The sequence below is a fragment of the Mesoplodon mirus genome, assembly GCF_964341445.2.
Source record: "Mesoplodon mirus genome assembly, chromosome: X".
Taxonomy (NCBI): domain Eukaryota; kingdom Metazoa; phylum Chordata; class Mammalia; order Artiodactyla; family Ziphiidae; genus Mesoplodon; species Mesoplodon mirus.
Window position 1 is genome coordinate 110,798,175 of NC_138981.1, and position 20,731 is coordinate 110,818,905.

The window sequence follows — 20,731 nt, forward strand, 5'->3', positions numbered from 1 at the left end:
ATGCCAATAATGACTAAAAAGACTGAAACAGTAATCAAAAACCTCCCAATAAAGAAAAGCTCAGAACCAGATGGTTTCACTAGTGAATTCTACCAAACCTCTAAAGAAGAATTAATGATCATCCTTCTCAAACTCTTCCAAAAATTTGAAGAGACGGACTTCCCTGGTGGCTCAGAGGTTAAGAATCTGCCTGCCAATGCAAGGAACACAGGTTTGAGCCCTGGTCCGGGAAGATCCCACATGCCGCAGAGCAACTAAGCCTGCGTGCCACAACTACTGAGCCTGCGCTCTAGAGCATGCGAGCCACAACTACTGAGCCCATGTGCCACAACTACTGAAGCCCGTGTGCCTAGAGCCTGTGTTCTGCAACAAGAGAAGCCACCTTAATGAGAAGCCTGTGCGCCACAACGAAGAGCAGCCCCCACTCGCCGCAACTAGAGAAAGCCCACATGCAGCAATGAAGACGCAATGCAGCCAAAAATAAACAAAATTTTAAAAAATTTTTGAAGAGGAGGGAACACCTTCAAACATATTACATGAGGCCAGCAGTACCCTGATACTAAAACCAGATAAGAACGCCATGAGAAAAGAATACTACAGGCTAATGTCCCTAATGAATATACATGCAAAAATTCTCAACAAAATATTAGCAAACCAAATTCAATGACACATTAAAAGAATCATGCACAATGATCAAGTAAGATTTATTCCTGGCATACAAGAATGGCTCAACATACACAAATCAATAAATGTGATACATCACATTAATAGAATGAAAGATTAAAATCTTACGATCCTCTCAACAGATGCAGACAAAACATATGACAAAATTCAACATCCTTTCATGATACAAACACTCAATAGAAGGTGAGAAAACAAAATAACAGAAAATTTCCAAAAGGTAGAACAAAAATGACAAGGAGTTAGAAAATACAAAATATTCGTGTCTTATAGAATCAATTCAGGAAATCTAATATCCAACTAAATTAATCCTGGGTCCTGAAATAGAAAGAAGAGAAAGTGAAGGAGAGGAAATTATCAAATGAATGCCATAGGAGAATTTTCCAGGCCTGAAAAATATGAGTCTCAGATTAAAAGTACTCACAAAAGGTCCAACATAATGAGTGTTAATAGGCCCTAAATCAGGGCACAGCACTGAAACTTCAGAACATCTTGGAAAAGAAAATTTTCTAAAATGAAACTCATGAAAGATTCACATAGGAAGCGTAAGGGGACTTACATTCAAAGGAATAAGAATCAAAATGGCATGGGACTCTTTTCCTCAAAACATTTTGTTTTGAAAATATTAAACTTACAGACTAGAGGAAAGACAGGTAGAAGGAATTCCCATGAACCATTCACCTAGATTCAACAACTGCTAGCATTCTGCTAAATTTGCTTAATTTCAATAGGTAAGTAGGTAGGTGTAAAATTAGATAGGTTGGTGGATACAACCCAGGAAAATGAAAAAGAAAATTGCATCATGAGACCTGTACAGCAGGATAAGGGAGTAACCAGTCCAGATAGGAGGAAGAGAGCAAAGGATCTTAAAGGAGGGAAATCTTCAGTAAAGGGGGTCTTATGAGAGATGGGTTAATATGATGGAATGTTTGAGAGAGGAGAAAAGGACAGGTGGGAAGTATATTTGATGGAGCAACTTGGAAAAAATTAAATACTATTTGCATTATTGTAATGATATAATCACTAATACCATTTGATAAAATATAGTGACATAGGGGCTTCCCTGGTGGCACAGTGGTTAAGAATCCACCTGCCAATGCAGGGGACACAGGTTCAAGCCCTGGTCTGGGAAGACCCCACATGCCGCAGAGCAACTAAGCCCATGCGCCACAACTACTGAGCCTGCACCCTGGAACCTGTAAGCCACAACTACTGAGCCCACGTGCCACAACTACTGAAGCCCGTGTGCCTAGAGCCCATGCTCTGGAACAAGAGAAGCCACCGCAATGAGAAACCCACGCACCGCAATGAAGAGTAGCCCCCACTCGCAGCAACTAGAGAAAACCCACGCACAGCAATGAAGACCCAACACAGCCAAAAATAAATAAATAAAGTTTAAAAAATAGTGACATAACTATATTGAAAGGATGACGAAAATGATGTAAAATATATGAGAAAGCTAAATCATTATCTACCACCACAAAAAAATCATTAGTTATTAAATTTTTTAAGTCAGTAAGTAGCAGAGTGAGCATATTGTCTAGAAACATGGAAGTAAATAACAGAAAAAAGAGCTGAAAATGTTTGCTTCCAAAATGTGAAACCCAGGAGGGCATAAGAAAGGGGGAAGGGACTGAGGATTTTTGTCATAAGTCCCTTAACTTTTTAAACTATGCAAATAAATTACTTTTATTTAAAAAAATATAACACGTGACTTCTGCTTCTTGGAAGATGGAATAAATATATTTCCCCTTATTCCCTACACTAATTACAACCAAAAATCCTGGAAAGCACATTTAAAACAAACGTAGGAAGATTCTTGGAGGTGGAGAGAAGAAGGTAGACTAGCTAGGGACCTTAGGAGCTGAGGAACAACACAATGGTGAGTTCCTTGAGTTTTCTTTTGCTTCATGTATCTCAGACTTGGAGATGAAGAAGCTGGCAACCCAGAAACATAAATAAGTGTAGACAAAAAGAAAGCACAAACTGAAGTCTGCTTTCATTAGCCCAAGAAACAGGAAAGCCTAGCAAGACAGAAAACATTTAGTCAATTACCACTCTACTCCAGTCAAACACCACAGAAAAAACTGTAGCCCCTCCCCTACCTCTGCCAGCAAAGGCTGAGTGAGAAGCCTAGACTTCTTATAAGGCTGTAAGGTGCTGCCCCCAAACCTCCTCTCTGTTGGCACCAAAGAAGACCATGTAGGAAGTTGGGATTTCATCCCTGCTCAGTGGTAATGTGGTCTCCATTAGTGGGGATCACCTGGAAAGCCTGGACTTCCACACATTCTCAGCAGTAATAAGGTGTCCCTCTCCTTCCCAATGGGGTGGTGTTAGAGGAAGCCTAGAGGAGAGGCAGTGGTAAAGGTAAGATGGGGAGCAGTAGCAAGGCACCCCTACTCTTCCCATCCAGGGAGTTATCAGTGGAGGCCTAGTGGGGAGGTAGAAATCCCACCCCTGCCCAGCAAAAGTGAAGATCCCTCCCTTGGGTGTCAACAGAAGTTAAGTAGGAAACATATACTTCTACTCCCACTTGGAAATAATGAGTTGGCACCCCTCTTCTCCTGCCAGATCAGTGTCAATAAGGGTTGGCTAAAACAGGTTTAAAAAAGTTTCAGAGTTTCACAATATAATAGCCAAAATGTCCAAATTTTAATAGAAAATTACTTGCCATACCAGGAACCAGGAACACCTGTAACTGAATGAGAAAAGACAATTACTAGGTAGTAACACCAAGATGGCACAGATGTTAGAATTATCTGACAAGTATTTTAAGCAGTCATCACAATCATGCTTCATTGGGCAATTAGAGATTTGTGGGGAAAGAGATTTTCCCCCTAATAGAGATTTGGGGAAAAAATTAAAAAGCTCAAAAAATAAATAGAAAATATAAGGCTTCCCTGGTGGCACAGTGGTTGAGAATCCACCTGCCAATGCAGGGGACACGGGTTTGAGCCCTGGTCTGGGAAGATCCCACATGCCGTGGAGCAACTAAGCCTGTGTGCCACAACTACTGAGCCTGTGCTCTAGAGCCCATGAGCCACAACTACTGAGCCTGCATGCTGCAACTACTGAAGCCCACGCACCTAGAGCCCATGCTCCGTAGCAAGAGAAGCCACCGCAATGAGAAGCCTGTGCATCACAACAAAGAGTAGACCCCGCTCTCCACAACTAGAGAAAGCCCACATGCAGCATCCAAGACCCAACACAGCCATAAATAAATAAATAAATAAATAAATAAATAAATTTTTAAAAAGAAAATATAAAGAACAAAATATAAATTTTAGAACTAAAAATATAAAATAACCAAAATATAAAACTCAAGTGATGGTTCCAACAGCAGAATAGAGGGGCTAGAGGAAAGAATCAGTGAACTAAAAGTTGGAACAATAGAAATTATCCTATCTGCACCAATAGTGAGAAAATAGACTAAAAAATAATAAACAAAGCTCCATGGACCTGTGGGACTATCACAAAATATCAAATATTTGTGTCACTGGAGTCCTTGAAAGAGAGGAGAGAGAGGGTGGGGTTGAAAAAATATTCAAAGAAAAATGGCTGAAAACTTCCCAAATGTCATAAAACATATAAACCTACAGATTCAAGAAACTAAGTGAATCCCCAAAAGGGTAAATTTAAAGAAATTCACATTTCACATCATAATCAAACTTAGTCAAAGAAAAAATATTGAAAGCAGTGAAAGAGAAATGTTCCTTACCTATAGGGGAAAAACAATTTGAATGATAGCAGACTTTTCATCAGAAACAGTGAATGCCAAAATAAAGTGGCACAACATTTTTCAAATGCTGAAACATAAAACTGTCAACCCAGAATTCTGTATCCAGCAAAAATATGCTTCAGGAATGAAGGGAAAATCAAGACATTCTCAGATGCAGAAAAACTAAGATAATATATTATCAGCAGACCTACCTATAAAAATGGCTAAAGGGGGCTTCCCTGATGGCACAGTGGTTAAGAATCTGCCTGCCAATGCAGGGGACATGGGTTTGAGCCCTGCTCAGGGAAGATCCTACATGCCACAGATCAATGAAGCCTGTGCGCCACAACTACTGAGCTGCGTGCTACAACTACTGAAGTACATGTGCCTAGAGCCCGTGCTCCACAACAAGAGAAGCCACCACAATGAGAAGCCCATGCACCACAACAAAGAGTAGCCCCCGCTCGCCACAACTAGAGAAAGCCTGTGTGCAGCAATGAAGACCCAATGCAGCCAAAAATAAATAAATTTATTTAAAAAAACGGCTAAAGAAAGTCCTCTAAACAGAAAGGAAATGATAAAAGAAGGAACCTTGGAACATCATAAAGGAATAAAGAACACAGTAACCAAAAGTATTGGCATATACAATAGACATTCCTTCTCTTGAGTCTTCTGAACTGTGTTTTATGGTTGAAGCAAAAATTATAACATGCAGTTCTAAACATATTTAGAGGAAATGTGTTTTTTTGGGGTTTTTTTGCGGTACGCGGGCCTCTCACTGCTGTGGCCTCTCCTGTTACGGTGCACAGGCTCCGGACGCACAGGCTCAGTGGCCATGGCTCACGGGCCCAGCCGCTCTGTGGCACGTGGGATCTTCCCGGACCGGGGCACGAACCCATGTCCCCTGCATCGGCAGGCGGACTCTCAACCACTGCGCCTCCAGGGAAGCCCAGAGGAAATGTTTTAAATAATTATATTACAAATGGGGAGGGCAAAGGGACATAAAGCGTGATAAGGTTTCTATACTTCATTCAAACTGGTAAAATAATGACACCAAGTAAACTGTGATAAGTAATGTATATATATGTAAAATGTAATACCAAGAGCAATTACTAAACATGCTATACAATGAGATATACTCAAAAATGTTATAGATAAATCAAAATGGAATTCTAAAAAATCTTCACATAACCCACAGAAAAGCAAATTAATTAATTACTTAAACATAGAAATAAAAAAAAACAGAACAGAAAACAAAAGGTAATATGGCAGACTAATACCCTAACATATCAATAGCACATCAAGTTTAAATGGTCTAAATACACCAGTTAAAAGACAGAGATGAGCAGAGTGGATGTAAAAACATGACTCAACTTTATGCTGTCTACAAGAAACTCACTTCAAATATAATGATATATACAGGTTGAAAGTAAAAGGAGAAAAAAAGATATATCATGCAAACATTAATCAAAGGAGACTAGGAATAGTTATACTAATATCAGATAAAGTAAACTTCAGAGTAAAGAAAATTACCAGAGACAGAGAGAGGCATTACATAATGACAAAAGGATTAATCCACCAGAAATACATAGCAATACCAAATGTGTATTCACCAAACAACAGGGTTGAAAAACATGAAGCAAAAACTGATAGAACCTGTTTTAAACTTGTACAGACAGAACTCTTTCTCTAGAGAAATAGACAAATCTCAATTATAGTAGCAAACTTCAACAGCCTACTCTCAACAATTGATAGAAAAACTAGACAGAAAATCTGCAAGGATGTAGAACTGAACAGCACAACCAGCTAACAGGATCTAATGTAATATACAGAGCACTTCACCCAATAACAGCAGATACACATACTTTTCAAGTGCCCATGGAGCATATAACAAGATAGGTCATATGATGGGCCATAAAACAAGCCTCAACAAATTTAAAAGAATCTAAATCATACCAAGGGACTCAAACAAGAAATCAACAATAGAAAAATAACAAGAAAAATTTTAAACACTTGTAAACTAAATAACACACTCCTAAATAATCCATGAGTCAAAGAGGAAATCTCAGGGGATATTCGAAAATACTTTAAAATAAATGAAAACGAAAACAGAACATATTCAAATTTGTGGAATATAGCTAAAGCAGTGCTTACAGGAAAATTTATAGCACTAAAATGCACACATTACAAAAGAGAAAAAGTCTCAAACCAATAATCTAAGCTCCTGGCTCGAGCATCTAGAAAAAGAGAAAGAAAATAAAATCAAAGCAATCAGAAGGAAGGAAATAATAAAGAACAGAAGTCAATGAAATTGAAAACAGAGACACAATGGAGAAAATCAACTAAACAAAGAGCTGGTTCTTTGGAAAGACAAATAAAGTTGACAAACTTCTAGAAAAACTGACAAAGAAAAAAGAGAAAACACAAATTAGCAATATAAGGAATCAAACAAGAGATATCACTGCAAACCTTGCAGACATAAGGGAACACTACAAACAACTCTATACACATAAATTCAACAACATAGGCAATATGGGCTGATTCTTCAAAAAATACAACTGCCACACAACTTCACCCAATATTAAATAAATTGAATAGCACTATAACAAAATTGAATTAGTAATTTCAAAACTCCCCCACAACAAATCTCTAAGCCCATATAGTTTCACTGAATAATTATACCGAACATTTAAATAAGAATTAACACCAATCTCATACAATTTCTTCCAGATAATAGAAGATAATATAATTCTTCCAATTGTAAAATCAATATAATTAATTTTCTAAATCTAGTATTACCCTGATACCAAAACCAGACAAGGACAGTACAAAAAACTGTACAGACCAATTTTCATCATGAATACAGATGCAAAAACCCCTAACAAAATATTAGGAAAAATAATTCAACAACACATTAAAATAATTCTACTCCATGATCAACTACAGTTTATACCAGGATGCAAGGCTAGTACAGTATTAGAAAAATCCATCAATGTAATATTAACAAGCTAAAGAAGAAAAATCACATGATCATATCAATTGATTCAGAAAAAGCATTTGACAAAATTCAACACACATCATGATAAAAAAAAATTCTCAGAAAAATAGGAATGGAGACAAACTTTTCTCAACTTGATCTAGAGCATCTACATTAAAATCTATAGCTAACATCACACTTCACAGTGAAAGACTAAATTGTATCCCCCTAAGATCAAGAACAAGGCAGGGACTTTATCAAACTCTATCAAAATTTAAAACTTTTGCTCTGCAAAAGACCCTATTAAGAAGATGAAAAGACTAGCTACAGAGTGGAAGAAAATATTTGCAGAGTAAAATATCCAACAAAGAACTTACATCTAGAATATATTAAGAACTATTAAAAACTCAAAAGTAAAAAAAAAATCAATTAGAAAATGGGCTGAAGACATGAAGACAAACTTAACCTAAGAGGATGTACAGATGGCAAATAAGCACATGGAAAGGTGTTCAACATAATTAGCCATTAGAGAACTGCAAATTAAAACTACAATGAGATATTACTACACAACTGTCAGAATGGCTAAGATAAAAAATAGTGACCCCAATGCTGGTGAGGATGCAGAGAAACTGGATTGCTTATATGTTGCTGGTGAGAATGCAAAATGGTACAGCCATTGTGGAAAAGAGCACTTCCCAATTCATGCTATTGTCATACAACCCAGAAATTGCACTCCTGGGCACTTTTTCCAGAGGAATGAAGTCTTAGGTTCACACAAAAAACTGTACACAAATATTTATAGTAGCCTTATTCATAATAGACAAAAACTAGAAACAATCCAGGTGTCCTTTAACGAGTGAATGGTTAAACAAACTGTGATATATCCATATCATAAAATACTACTCAGCAATAAAAAGGCTTAAACTATTGATACATGCAGCAACCTAGATGAATCTCCAGGGAATTATGCTGAGTGAAAAGAAAAAAAATCAGTCTGAAAACCTTACATACTATATATTATACCAGTTATTTAAGATTCTTGAAATGACAAAATTTTAGAAATGGGGAACAGATTAGCGGTTGCCAGAGGTTAAGAAGTAGGTGGAGGCACAAGGGGTCCTTGTGGTGACGGAAATGTTCTGTATCTTGACTGTATCAATGTCAAAATCCTGGTTTTGGTTGTGCACTATAGTTCTGCAAGATGTTACCATTGGAGGAAACTGGATAAAGGTTACATGGGATCTCTCTGTATTATTTCTTACAACTTTCATGTACATTTATCTCAAAAATGAATTTTAATTATAATAGTAACTATTGGTCTAAATTAAGAAAAACTGAAGCAGTTATTAACTCCAGGATAAACAAAAAGTTATACACAGAAAGACATAATCGTCATAGTATGCTATTTGGCTCAGCAGTGAAACCACATTTACATAGTTATCATAAGGCAAAATACTGATTTGAACTGAATCAGTATTTCAGCTGAATACTGATTTGAACAAAGATGATGATTTAATTATAGTGAGAGTATATAGGGAAGAGAAGATGAGCAGGGAGTGAAGTAAAGTGCTAAATCTTTATAATCCATAATAGAATGTCAGTAGATGTTGTCTGAAGTCCATATACCAAGAAATAGCAGGAAAAGCCTATTTACAAAAATAGAAATACCACAAGGAATAGTCAAGAGGGTATTAGTCTTCTAGCAGGTTGGATGTGAAGGGAGGGAAGGAATGGACAGGGGCCTGCTATCTGGAAAGCCTTTTGGTACTATTTTATGTTTTACCATTGTGCATGTATTACTCTGATAAAATTGGGTAACATTTTTAAGGAAACTTGATAAAATTTTTAAGAAAGGGGAAGCATTCCTGATGGGAGCAGTGTGGCTTCCACTCCTTGTTCTGTATTAACTGCTTTCACTGTCAGCAGCGACCTCCTAAATAACAAAGCCAGTGTCCCCTTCTCTAGCATCAGCTTGCTAGACCTCTCTGCAGCATTTGGCATTGTTGATTATTGACTCCTCCCCTGACTGTCATGACACTATATCTCTCCTCACTCTCCTGTCCTTTCCATTCCCACTGCTGCAATGCTAGTTCAGATCTCTACTAACTCTCACCTGAACCAATGCAATGGCCTCCACCCTCCTACCCACCTCCAGGGTGCTGTCAAATAAATTTTTCTTATGAAGCAGCTCTCATCCTGTGAATGCTCTGCTACAGCAGTTGGCTACCTGGGGCCCACAGTCCAAGTCCAGACCTCCACCTGTTTTGGTAACTAAAGTCTTATTGGAACACAGCCATGCCCTTTCATTTACCTGTTCTCTATGGCTGCTTTGGAGCTACAACAGATTTGAGTAGTCAGTTATTACAGACGTCTTCCAGCTTGCAAAGCCGGTCGTATTTACTGTCTGGTCCTTTACAGAAAAAGCTTGTGGATCCCTCCTCTACTGCAAGACAAGTATGGATCTTGTTGCTCAGAAGTCCCTTTGTTTGTTCCTAAACTCCTCTTTCATGTGACCCACAGTAGTTATTTCAAAACTTCTCCAATATCTTCTAAACCTCCTACCCTAATATCTCTTCCTTCAATCACAGAGAAAATAGAGGTCAGTTAATAAGAATGTTTCAACTACATTCCCAAAGCCCCATCCCTGCTAATATGTATTCGCTCTTGTACATACTCAATCTTTCTGGAATGTAAGTTCCACAGGGGCAGGAATTTTTGTACTACTTCTTTAAACTGTTACACTTCAGCACCTAGAACAGTGTCTAATAGGGTGTAAAAGCTCCATGAATCTTGGTTAAATGAAATTATTTTCAATTTCAGTAGAATAGGCACCGCTCTTCCTACCTCAAGGCTCTGGATCTCCTCTGTTCCCACCTCTCCAGGGACCTCAGCTCATCGACATATCCTTTTCTTTCCTACATTTTCAACACCCTCTCCCTCTAGCATACAATGTGCTCATGTCTCTCCTGGCATGCCTACATATATAAATAACCAACTACCACTCAACTGCTCACCTCCCATTCACGACCAAATTTCTTGAAAGAATTGTCTACACAGTTTCCACTTCCTCTCCTCCGATAAATTCTTGACCCACTACATTCTGGCTTTAGCCCTCACCACATCACTGAACAGGCTTCAGTTAAAGTTAGCAATCCCTTCTATGATGTAAAGTCCTACAGAAAGTTCACACTCTTTATCTCACTCTGTAGCGTTTAACACAGTTCTCTGCCAACTTCCCTCCCCTTCCCCTCCCCCACATATCTGCCTATTCTTTATATTGCTCCTCTGGAGTTTTGTCTTTGGCTTTTTCCTGTACTCTGCATACTTCCTCTGCATGTAAACTCTACACTCACTCTAATGGACAATTACTCTATATATCAAAGGTGGAAAGCTGGCTGCTTGAAGCTTGATATGGTCTGCAGATAGGTTTTGTTTGGCTGCCTTACCAGATTCTTTTAAAATATGAACGCCTTTGGGCAAGGCCTATGCACATCTTTTCTCTTAACCCCATATGAGCCCCAGCCAGAATCATCCATTTATGTTGCCTGCTTGGATCCTGTAGACATTTGGATTCCTGATACTGTGACTCTCAAAACTATATCTGCAGCCCAAATTACATTTCTGTTCTCCAAACAATATAGTCAACTTTTGGCCATTATTTCCATCTGTATATCTGACAGGTCCCTCACACTCAACATGGGTAAAACAAAGCTTATAAATTCTCCCTCAAATCTTCTCATCCACTTGAGTTCCTCTTCTGAGTGAATAGCACTCCCTGACACCCAAGCTCATCCTTGCACTCTATCATCCACCTTATCACTTGCATTCCTTTGGTTAGCAAGTTCATCAATGCTACCCCCTAAATATCTCTCAAATGTATGCCCCCTTCTTCTTCCCCACTGTTGTATTTGTAACTCAGGGTCACATCAGCTCCACATGGATGATTGTAATAGCCTCTATAAGGCTTTTCATGATGAGGTCCCTATTGAGCCCTCCAGTGTTCTCTCTCTACCACTCAGTTCACACCCCACGTTCAAGCCCAGCCCTCCTGGAAACTCTCCAGGTTCTCCACACCTCGGTGACTTTGCATGTCCTCTGTGCTTGAAATATCCTTCCATTTTCTCTCCTTGAAACACCCTTCTTATATGCCACAGCTCAGGAAAACCCATCCTCTCATATTTCAACTCAGACATTACCACCTCTAAAATGTCTCTCCTGACACCTCACATCCTGTCTAGGACAGGTGCCCTCAGCACTTCTCACCCACTGCCCCCATTAATTTCCTTGTGGGCAGAAAAGGTATTTATCACTGTACTCTACATGCCTTTTTTTTCTCTTTGTTATTCCACACGCCTTTTAAAGTGCCTGGCACACAATAGAGCATCAATAAGATTTTTTAAGTAAATGATTCTCTGAGTAAGTCTATCTCCATTAGATTGGTGCCCAAGAGTCTTTGCAATTCAATTCCATATGTCCATTTTCATCTGTATCTCACACTATACCCCTACATATATATTTAATGCTCCAAACAATGTAAACAGTCAAGAATATCACATTATACGTTTTGACTAGGGAGAAAGTCTGTAAAACCCAACCCTTATTATTCATAAATTGAGATAAATTGCCACTATGACTGTTGAATAAGTAACCAAATTGGTCTGCTTCATTCCCTGAAGCCCTTGTGCTGGTTTCCCACATCTATCATTGTTCATGGTTTCTTCAATATCTCTTCTTATAATAAGTCTATCCCTCATATACCAGATTATATACTGTCTTCCTTAAACCTGACCAGCTCAGCATAGCCAGAAATAGAAGTGACTTCTCCTTCCCCTGAGCATCTCTACACCTTGGAGTCTCTGATAACTATCCAATTTTGCCTTGCTTCGTAGTTATTTGTGTGCATAGCTTTTATTCACTTCCTGACTATAATCTCCCACAAAGCAGAGACCATGTCTTTTTTGACCTTTGAATGCCCTATGGCATCTTGAATGTAGCAGGGACTCAATGAATATTTTTAAATACATATTAAACAAAATCAGATCACAGGAGCATTTCACCTAATTACAAATGCACTTGACATTTGATTATCATCCCCAAAGCCAACTGCTTTGTGAATTTGAAAAAATAAAACTCATCCATGGTAACTATTAAGTATTAATTTTCACAGTGGCTTCCTATTTACAAATGTTAACATAGGGGAAAACATTTTCAAAGTCACTGAGAGGAATAGACACTTTGGTTTACATTTCTAAAACCAAAGCTACAGAATCCATTTCCATATGGTCTGCTTGGACAGCAAAGGGATGGCCTCAGCTTCCAACTGAAACTATATTGGCAACTCAGAGGTATCTCTTCAAACCCTGAGTAGGTCCCCTGGAGCCTTCCTTAGATAAAGAGCTGTAAATTTGCCATTGCATAACCCAGTCACGGAAAGCACGAAGGAGCTCACGTTTTCCTTTCCTTCATAGTAGACATTTAATTATATGATAATTACTTACAGCTTGCTGCTCAGCTTCTACTTGTATGAAATGTAAATTACACTTCACTCAAAAGTGCAAGACGAGCATTTAAAATACTTTACTAGATAGATTTAAAGAATTTTCTGACATTTTTTTCCCAGGCCAAGAATTAGAAAGGTGATATACCTTTAAAGGAAACTTTCATTTGGATACCAAGAAAGTTGAGTTCTTAACGAGTACCTGAAAGAGAGGAAAAACTTCCAAGGGGAAAAAAATGTATATTGGGTTTTGAACAAGCTCAGTGGCCTCAGTAAAGCCAAAGCCTCATCTCTGAGAGTAAGTCAGCCACTCTATTAACTGTGCTTACTGGTAGATTCATTAACTGAGTTTTACTGGCAAGGCTGAGGGAAAGAAAAGTGATGGCAATGATAAAATAATACGATTTGAATGACTACTTTTGGAAATGAATGTCAAATGTGTCTTATTATTCTTCTAGCATTATTTTCACCTGACATTAGAATTATTAAGTCCTAACAGAGGTCAAGTGATTGGGAAAATCATTATTATTTCCACTGCTACATTATGCATGTAAGTAGAAAACCTAGTCTGAGCAATACAAAGCCACAGCTGACTCAAAGAATCATGAACCGGGCTTCCCTTGTGGCGCAGTGGTTGGGAGTCTGCCTGCTGATACGGGGGACGCAGGTTCATGCCCCGGTCTGGGAGGATCCCGCATGCTGCGGGGCGGCTGGGCCCATGAGCCATGGCCGGTGGGCCTGCATGTCCGGAGCCTGTGCTCCGCGGCGGGAGAGGCCGCGACGGTGAGAGGCTCACGTTCAGAGAATAAAAAAAAAAAAAAAGAATCAGGAACCATTCTCCTTAAACCTTTCAAGGCTTTGCCATTGTTTATTGCCAGCTCAAAATTTAAGAGGGTTCAAGATTACTCTCCATGGGGCTTCCCTTCCCTGGTGGCGCAGTGGTTGAGAGTCTACCTCCCAATACAGGGGACACGGGCTCGAGCCCTGGTCTGGGAGGATGCCACATGCCGCGGAGCAACTAGGCCTGTGAGCCACAACTACTGAGCCTGCGCGTCTGGAGCCTGTGCTCCGCAACAAGAGAGGCTGCGACAGTGAGAGGCCCGCGCACCGCAATGAAGAGTGGCCCTCGCTTGCCACAACTAGAGAAAGCCCTCACACAGAAACGAAGACCCAACACAGCAAAAATTAATTAATTAATAAACTCCTACCCCCAACCTCTTCTTAACCAAAAAGAAAAAGAATTAAAAAAAAAAAAAAGATTACTCTCCATGATATTTGTCTCCGGTTTCTCATCCAGGGTCTTGAGAGAAAAGTTCAAAGAAATTAGGAAATGAACAATAGCCAGAAAAGCAGAGAGGTAACAAATTTTTTAAGTTGGAAATAAATATATAGAAATTTAAAGCAAATTATTTACCACTGTTTGATCAAGAAATCACTAGGAATTCAAGGTCAACTACTACTACTACTAATAAAAGACCTTATACTTGTAGAGGATTTTATTATTTTCAAAGCATTTTCACACAAAATCATAGCACGTTAGAACTGTAGGGAACATTAAAAATCATGCAGTGTAACCCTCTCTCTCTAATATATTCATTCTTATTTTATTTTTATAAACTTTTTTTTTTTTTTTTTGCGGTACGTGGGCCTCTCACTGTTGTGGCCTCTCCCGTTGCGGAACACAGGCTCAGGATGCACAGGCTCAGTGGCCATGGCTCACGGGCCCAGCCACTCCGCGGCATGTGGGATCTTCCCGGACTGGGGCACGAACCCGTGTCCCCTGCATCGGCAGGCGGACTCTCAACCACTGAGCCACCAGGGAAGCCCTATTTTTATAAACTTTTAATTAAAGTATAACACACACAATAAAGGTAAATCCTAATTGTACTGATTAAGTTTTATAAACAGCACACATGTTACCACCGCCTAGATCAGGACTCAGAACATTAATCAGCATCCCAAACATCTCTCTAACGTCCCTCCTGGTCTACCATTATTCTGATTTCTCTATCATCATTGATTAATTTTGCCTGCATATGAACTTGATATAAATGGACTCTCCTTTGCATCTAGCTTCTTTCTCATCCTCATATCTGTGAGATTAATTCAGTTATTTGATGTAGTAGTAGTTTTTTTTAACATCTTTACTGGAGTATAATTGCTTTACAATGGTGTGCTAGTTTCTGCTTCATAACAAAGTGAATCAGCTATACATATACATATATCCCCATATCTCTTCCCTCTTGTGTCTCCCTCTCTCCCACCCTCCTGACCCCACCCCTCTAGGTGGTCACAAAGCACCGAGCTGATCTCCTTGTGCTATGTGGCTGTTTCCCACTAGCTATTTTACATTTGGTAGTGTAGATATGTCCATGCCACTCTCTCTTAATTGCTCTATGACATTCCATTGTGTGAATATACCACAATTTATCTAGTCCAATGTTGATGAACATTTGGTTTTCTTTCAATTTGGTGCTATTACAAATAATGCCGTTATGAACATTTTGCACATGTCTTGGTGCACACACATATGCATTTCTGTTGGAGAGATGATAGATAGATATAGATAGATAGATAGGAAGAAAGATAGATTTGTAAGGTCACTGGGTACACACACATATGTTCAACTTGAGTAGATGCTGTCAGTTTTCCAAAGTGGTTGTACCAATTTAGATTCCAATCAATAATGTAGGAGAGTTCTAGCAGCTCCCCATCCTTGACAATACTTGGTATTGTTGGTCTTTTTAATGTTAGCTATCCTGATAGATGTGTAGTGGTATCTCATTGTGGTTTTAATTTGCATTTCCCTGATGAGTAACAATGCTTGCTGACCATTTCAATATTCTATTTTGTGAAATATCTGTTTAAGCCTTTATAATTTTTTAATTGGGTTATCTATAGTTTTTAATAGACTTGTAGAGTTGTTTATATATATCCTGAATACAAGCCCTTTGCCTATTATGTATATTGCAAACATTGTCTCCCACACTGGTTTGCCTTTCACTCTCTTAATGGTGTTTCTTAGATGAATAGGAACTTTTTATTTCATAAAGTCCAAGAGAGAGGACTCAAATTACCAATACAAGGAATGAAAAAAAAGATATCACCACAGATACTATATATGTTGAAAAGGATAATATCAACATCTCTATGCCAACTCTTTTGGCATAACAATAGTCAATTCATTGTCGATTTTCACCCTATAAGCTAACACCACTATATAAATGTAAAGAAAGAGTAGAAAATAACCTCTGCATTGTTATTTCAAAACTATGGGGATTTCCCTTCATTTATTCACTTATTCCATTCTTTTACAACTTCTAAACATCAGATATTGGAAGGTGGTGGGGGTAAAACAATGAACAAAAAAGATTAGTCCCTATCCTTATGGAACCCACAAACCAGTGGGAGAAACTAATATTAACAATCACCTTAATAACTCATTACCATTATGGCATGTGCTAAGTAGGATAGCTACAGGGTGCTATGCATGCATAAAATGGGAGTCTAATTAGAGTAAGGGGCCATGGAATACTTACCTAAAAGAGTGACATATAAGCTGAGTCTTGAAGGATGGCTAGGAGTTTGCCAGGTGAGGCAGGGTGGAGGGGCAGGGAGGATGAGAAAGGGGAAATTCAGAAAGGAGAGCCCCTCCCCGCTTCCAATATCCACCCACGCATGCACACGCACCCCCCCACACACACACACACATACACAGCCTACCTAGAGTGGCCTTGTGACCCAGAAGCCTGGGTATTCAACAGCTTCAGGTCAAAGTTAAAAGAATGCTGTGTTCTAAAGCCAAGGCAAAAGGAAGCAAAGAGTTAAACTGCTGTTCTAAAACGGAAGTGTCTCTGAGGTCTGGTACCTCAGATAAAGAGGTACCTAGAGCTTTAAGACAGTGTCCTCAAAACTGGCAGGGCTACTGGAGTTTTATAGATTCTACAAGTAGAGAATATAGGTACCCTGTTTCCTGACAGTGCATAGGGAAGTGACAAGACCTCAGAGGAAAATGGCAAAGTGGTATCCAAGGAAGGCTAGACTGCAGGCCCCTCTAGGGCTCCCAGCCTAGATGGAAACCCCTCTGCCTCAGCTTGAGGCAGAATCAGCAGAGCTGTTAGCCTTGAAGAGACCATCCAGTATGTAGACTGAAGACCTGAGGACTCCCTGTGATTGGTGTCCAAGACACCCAGCACTTAACGTGACCCTGGAGGCCTCAATAGTCACTGACATTGAATTTTCTACCAAATTTGGGCAGGGCTATGTGGTCTCTAAACAGATTAAATCATGTTTAGAGAACAAAAGAAATACAATATTTCTTTCAATCCACATTTTGGGGTAAAATGCTGGGAAGAAGTAGTGGAATCTGGAAAGTCTCAAAGCAGTTTGAGCTGAGCTACAGGTGTCTTTTATAGGATTCCCCTGGCCATAAGTGGGGAAGGAGCAATTAAAGGTGCAGGGCCAGTGCGGACAAATGCTCGATAAATGAAAGAAGGAATGGTCCTGGCCCTTTCAGGGACCCATGCCAATCTCCAGAAAGTCACCCCTTCTATCTGACCTCCATCTCTACCACAGGAGTGATACATAGAAAGAAAGTTGGGCTGCCTTACCTTAATCTATTGCTTCCCAGCAGTGAAAGTAGGCCTCCCAAGTGGCTGCCAAGGTTGTAGGAGCAAAAATGTGCTTCACGCTTAACTGGGAAAGAAGCACCTCCTTGAGTTATGTGTCATTAGCGGATCCTAATGTCATTAGGTACAAGAATCAAAATTTGCACAGAAATCATTGCAGCGAATTGTTTCTTCCCCATGCTGGTATTGATTTCCCAGCACCGTTAGCTGCTTAATGCTACTGCTTTTAATTGATTACTCAAGGGGAGTCCCTCAATAGCAGGATTCTTCAACGGAGATGCTAGGACATTCATTCAATGTGATTCGACCACCCCAATTGACTCTGGAGACCTCTGCCTTTCTATAGCACAATCAGAGCAGTCCCACACAGCTTAATAAATACTGTGGCCCTTTCAAATGCAATACTCAGGCTACAGCCCACTTAAAAAGATGAATCTGTCCAGTTGTGTTTACCTGCTAAAAATCAGTGATCAAGTAATTCGTTTGTAACTACACCCAAATTTGGGTATCTGAGGCTTATGTTAAAACCTCATCTTGTTTCCACCTCTGTCTGTGAAAACTCTAAAATGCCTGAATTCACCCTCGTGCACCTTAGTAAGTAGTTGAGTGACCCTAGCTAGACTCTCCTTTGGTTAACCAGGGGTATTGGAGTGTTCAGTATTTGCTACTGAGGACTGAAGAAGCTGAGAAGTGTTGGAGTGAAAGCATTCTAAGGCAAGGACAGCTCAGGGAGCGCTTCAATACCTACTAATGCACCCAACCCCCAGCGGAGGCTTCTTGTCTTCTGATTCACTTTTCTCTTAAATGTTGGCCTCAGGAAAAAGGCTTTGGTTCATCAAGTCAATCCAACTGACCAAATATAGAGTGCCTTGGTGGGGTTGCTATAAATGTCAACTCACAAATTCAGGTGCACGAGAATTTTTTTCTTATAACTTAGTCTATTTTGAGCTCCCATTCCTCCAGGTAATATAAAACTTAATCTCAGTCCATTCAAGCTATCCCCACAATCTCTGAGGCTGTGGCTAAGACAAGGAGAAAGTATTTGATCTTTAGTTTTCTGCTGTCCACGCTGGAAACCACTGACAGGTACACTGTCATGTATGGCCTTAACTGTCTCTGCACATGTGTTGCAGGGCTATTCAAATTCCACCCAGGCCTCAATTACAGTTGGACTCACATCACTGCCATGCCTCCTTAACCTTGAGTTGAAGTTTTCTCAGGTCTTGAGGACCCTCATGGCCAACCAGGAGACACTTTGTTCTCCCCATACCTCACCTGAGTCCAGGGAATGATAAGGCTGCCTCAAGCCCTGTCCCTGCGATAACACCTGCAGCCAGCTCTACTCCACTGCTCTGGAGCCAGGCCGGGCTCAAGGGAACACTTCAGGCTTGTTGCCTCTAAGTGGGGAGAGGCCAGCAGTCCAATCTGCTCAGTTTTCTCCATCCCTCTCCCCTTTGTCTTCAACTTGGGTCTTGCCCCACAGGGCAGGTTACAGCACGTTTGTTAACAAGGAGTTTTGTTCTAACTCACTCCTCTCACATCCCATGAAATTTTCATCTAGTCTGGGGAGAAAGAAAAACTTGCTCAGATTGACTCTGTATCCTTTCAAATCTAGTACATATGTCATGAAGTGTATGACCTGGGCTCTTTAGGGCTTAGGATTTTGAAGCTCAAAAGTCCTGGTTCCTGAAACTCTAAATAGGCTTTTAAAACTCCAAGGCTGAGAATTAACTTTTTAGTTTTCTGCTTTTCTACTATAATAACCTTTCTCTTAGGTGATGAAATTTCTTTGCTGAATATGGGAAGGGCTAGGTGTAAAGACACACACACACACACACACACACACACACACACACATGTAGGGGATAATCTATTAAAATATTATCCCAACATGCTACTGTATACTTAAGGCCGTGGTAGAAACTAGGGGAGACAAGAAAAGACACAGTCTATGTGCTAAAGAGAATAAAGTTTCATTACAGAGACAATGATTTATATATCTGAGATACTCAAAAGATGCATTGTCACATATAATCCAGGGATAGTTTGAATGATACTCAAAATGCTATAAAGAAGCCAAATAAGAGAGCTATCAAGATGAACCATAGGGGTCAGAGACAGTTCCATGGAAGTGATTGACCTGAAAGGAAGAAGGTAGGAGGAGGTAATAAATGAATAATTTAATCTCGAAAACTTTTCTCCAGGCAAGTGTCATGGCCCTTATATTAGGCTTTTTATGGTGTTTTTTCACTGCTCTCCCACAGGTTTGACAAAAAAAGCCTATTTCTGCCTTTCAAAAACTAATGTGCCCTAGAGCTTAATTCACTTATTATTCAACATGTACTTATTAAACACCTACAGTATGCTGAGCCCCATGCTAGGTACCATTAGGGCTATTTGCATAGAAGGGAATCACCTGGATCTCCTACCAAGAGGGAACCATATAATGGGCAGTGTAGGGCAGAGCAGCGGTTCTCACACTGGAGCATGCCTCAGAGTCACCTGGAGGACTTGGTAAAAGATTGCTAGGCCTCACCTTCAGACTTTCTGATTCAGTAAGCCTTTCACAGTGCCTGAGAATTTGCATTTTCAATGAGATCCCAAGTGATGCTGATGCAGATGGTCTGGTAGAAATGACTGGCATGATGGTTAAGAACCCAGAGGACTTATAGTCAACCAGAACTGGGTTTGAATCCCAGCTCTGGCACTTAGGGGCTGTGCAACTCTGAGTACGTTATTTAGCTGTTCTGAGCCTCAAGTTTTTTTATCTGCAACACTTGATTCAACAAGATTCAGCAAACAGATTTTGAGATCTGTGTCTTAAGGTACAGGAGAAATAGCAGTAAGCAAGATAGACATAGACCCTGTGGGGTGACAACCATTCAACACGATCACAAAATGTACTATGTAATTACTATTGTGATTAGGTCTGTAAAGCAGGAGGGTGGTATGCTATGGAAAACAGGGAAAGCTAATCCAGGCTGAATGGTCAGGGAAGACATCACTGAAGCTGGCTGGTACTTGAACTATAAGTAAAAGAGCCCTTGTCCATTAGTAGGGTCAGTAGGGTAGGGCTGCTACAATTTGTAGCTGCTGGATGGACAAGGTATGATAGGGAGATGGGGCAAAAAGGAGCATGGGTTATAAAAGGGGTGGACGAAGCTGGTGGTAGTGGGTGGGGCTAGAGGGTGTAGCCAGTGGATGAGGGTATGGTGGTGGACATGACAATG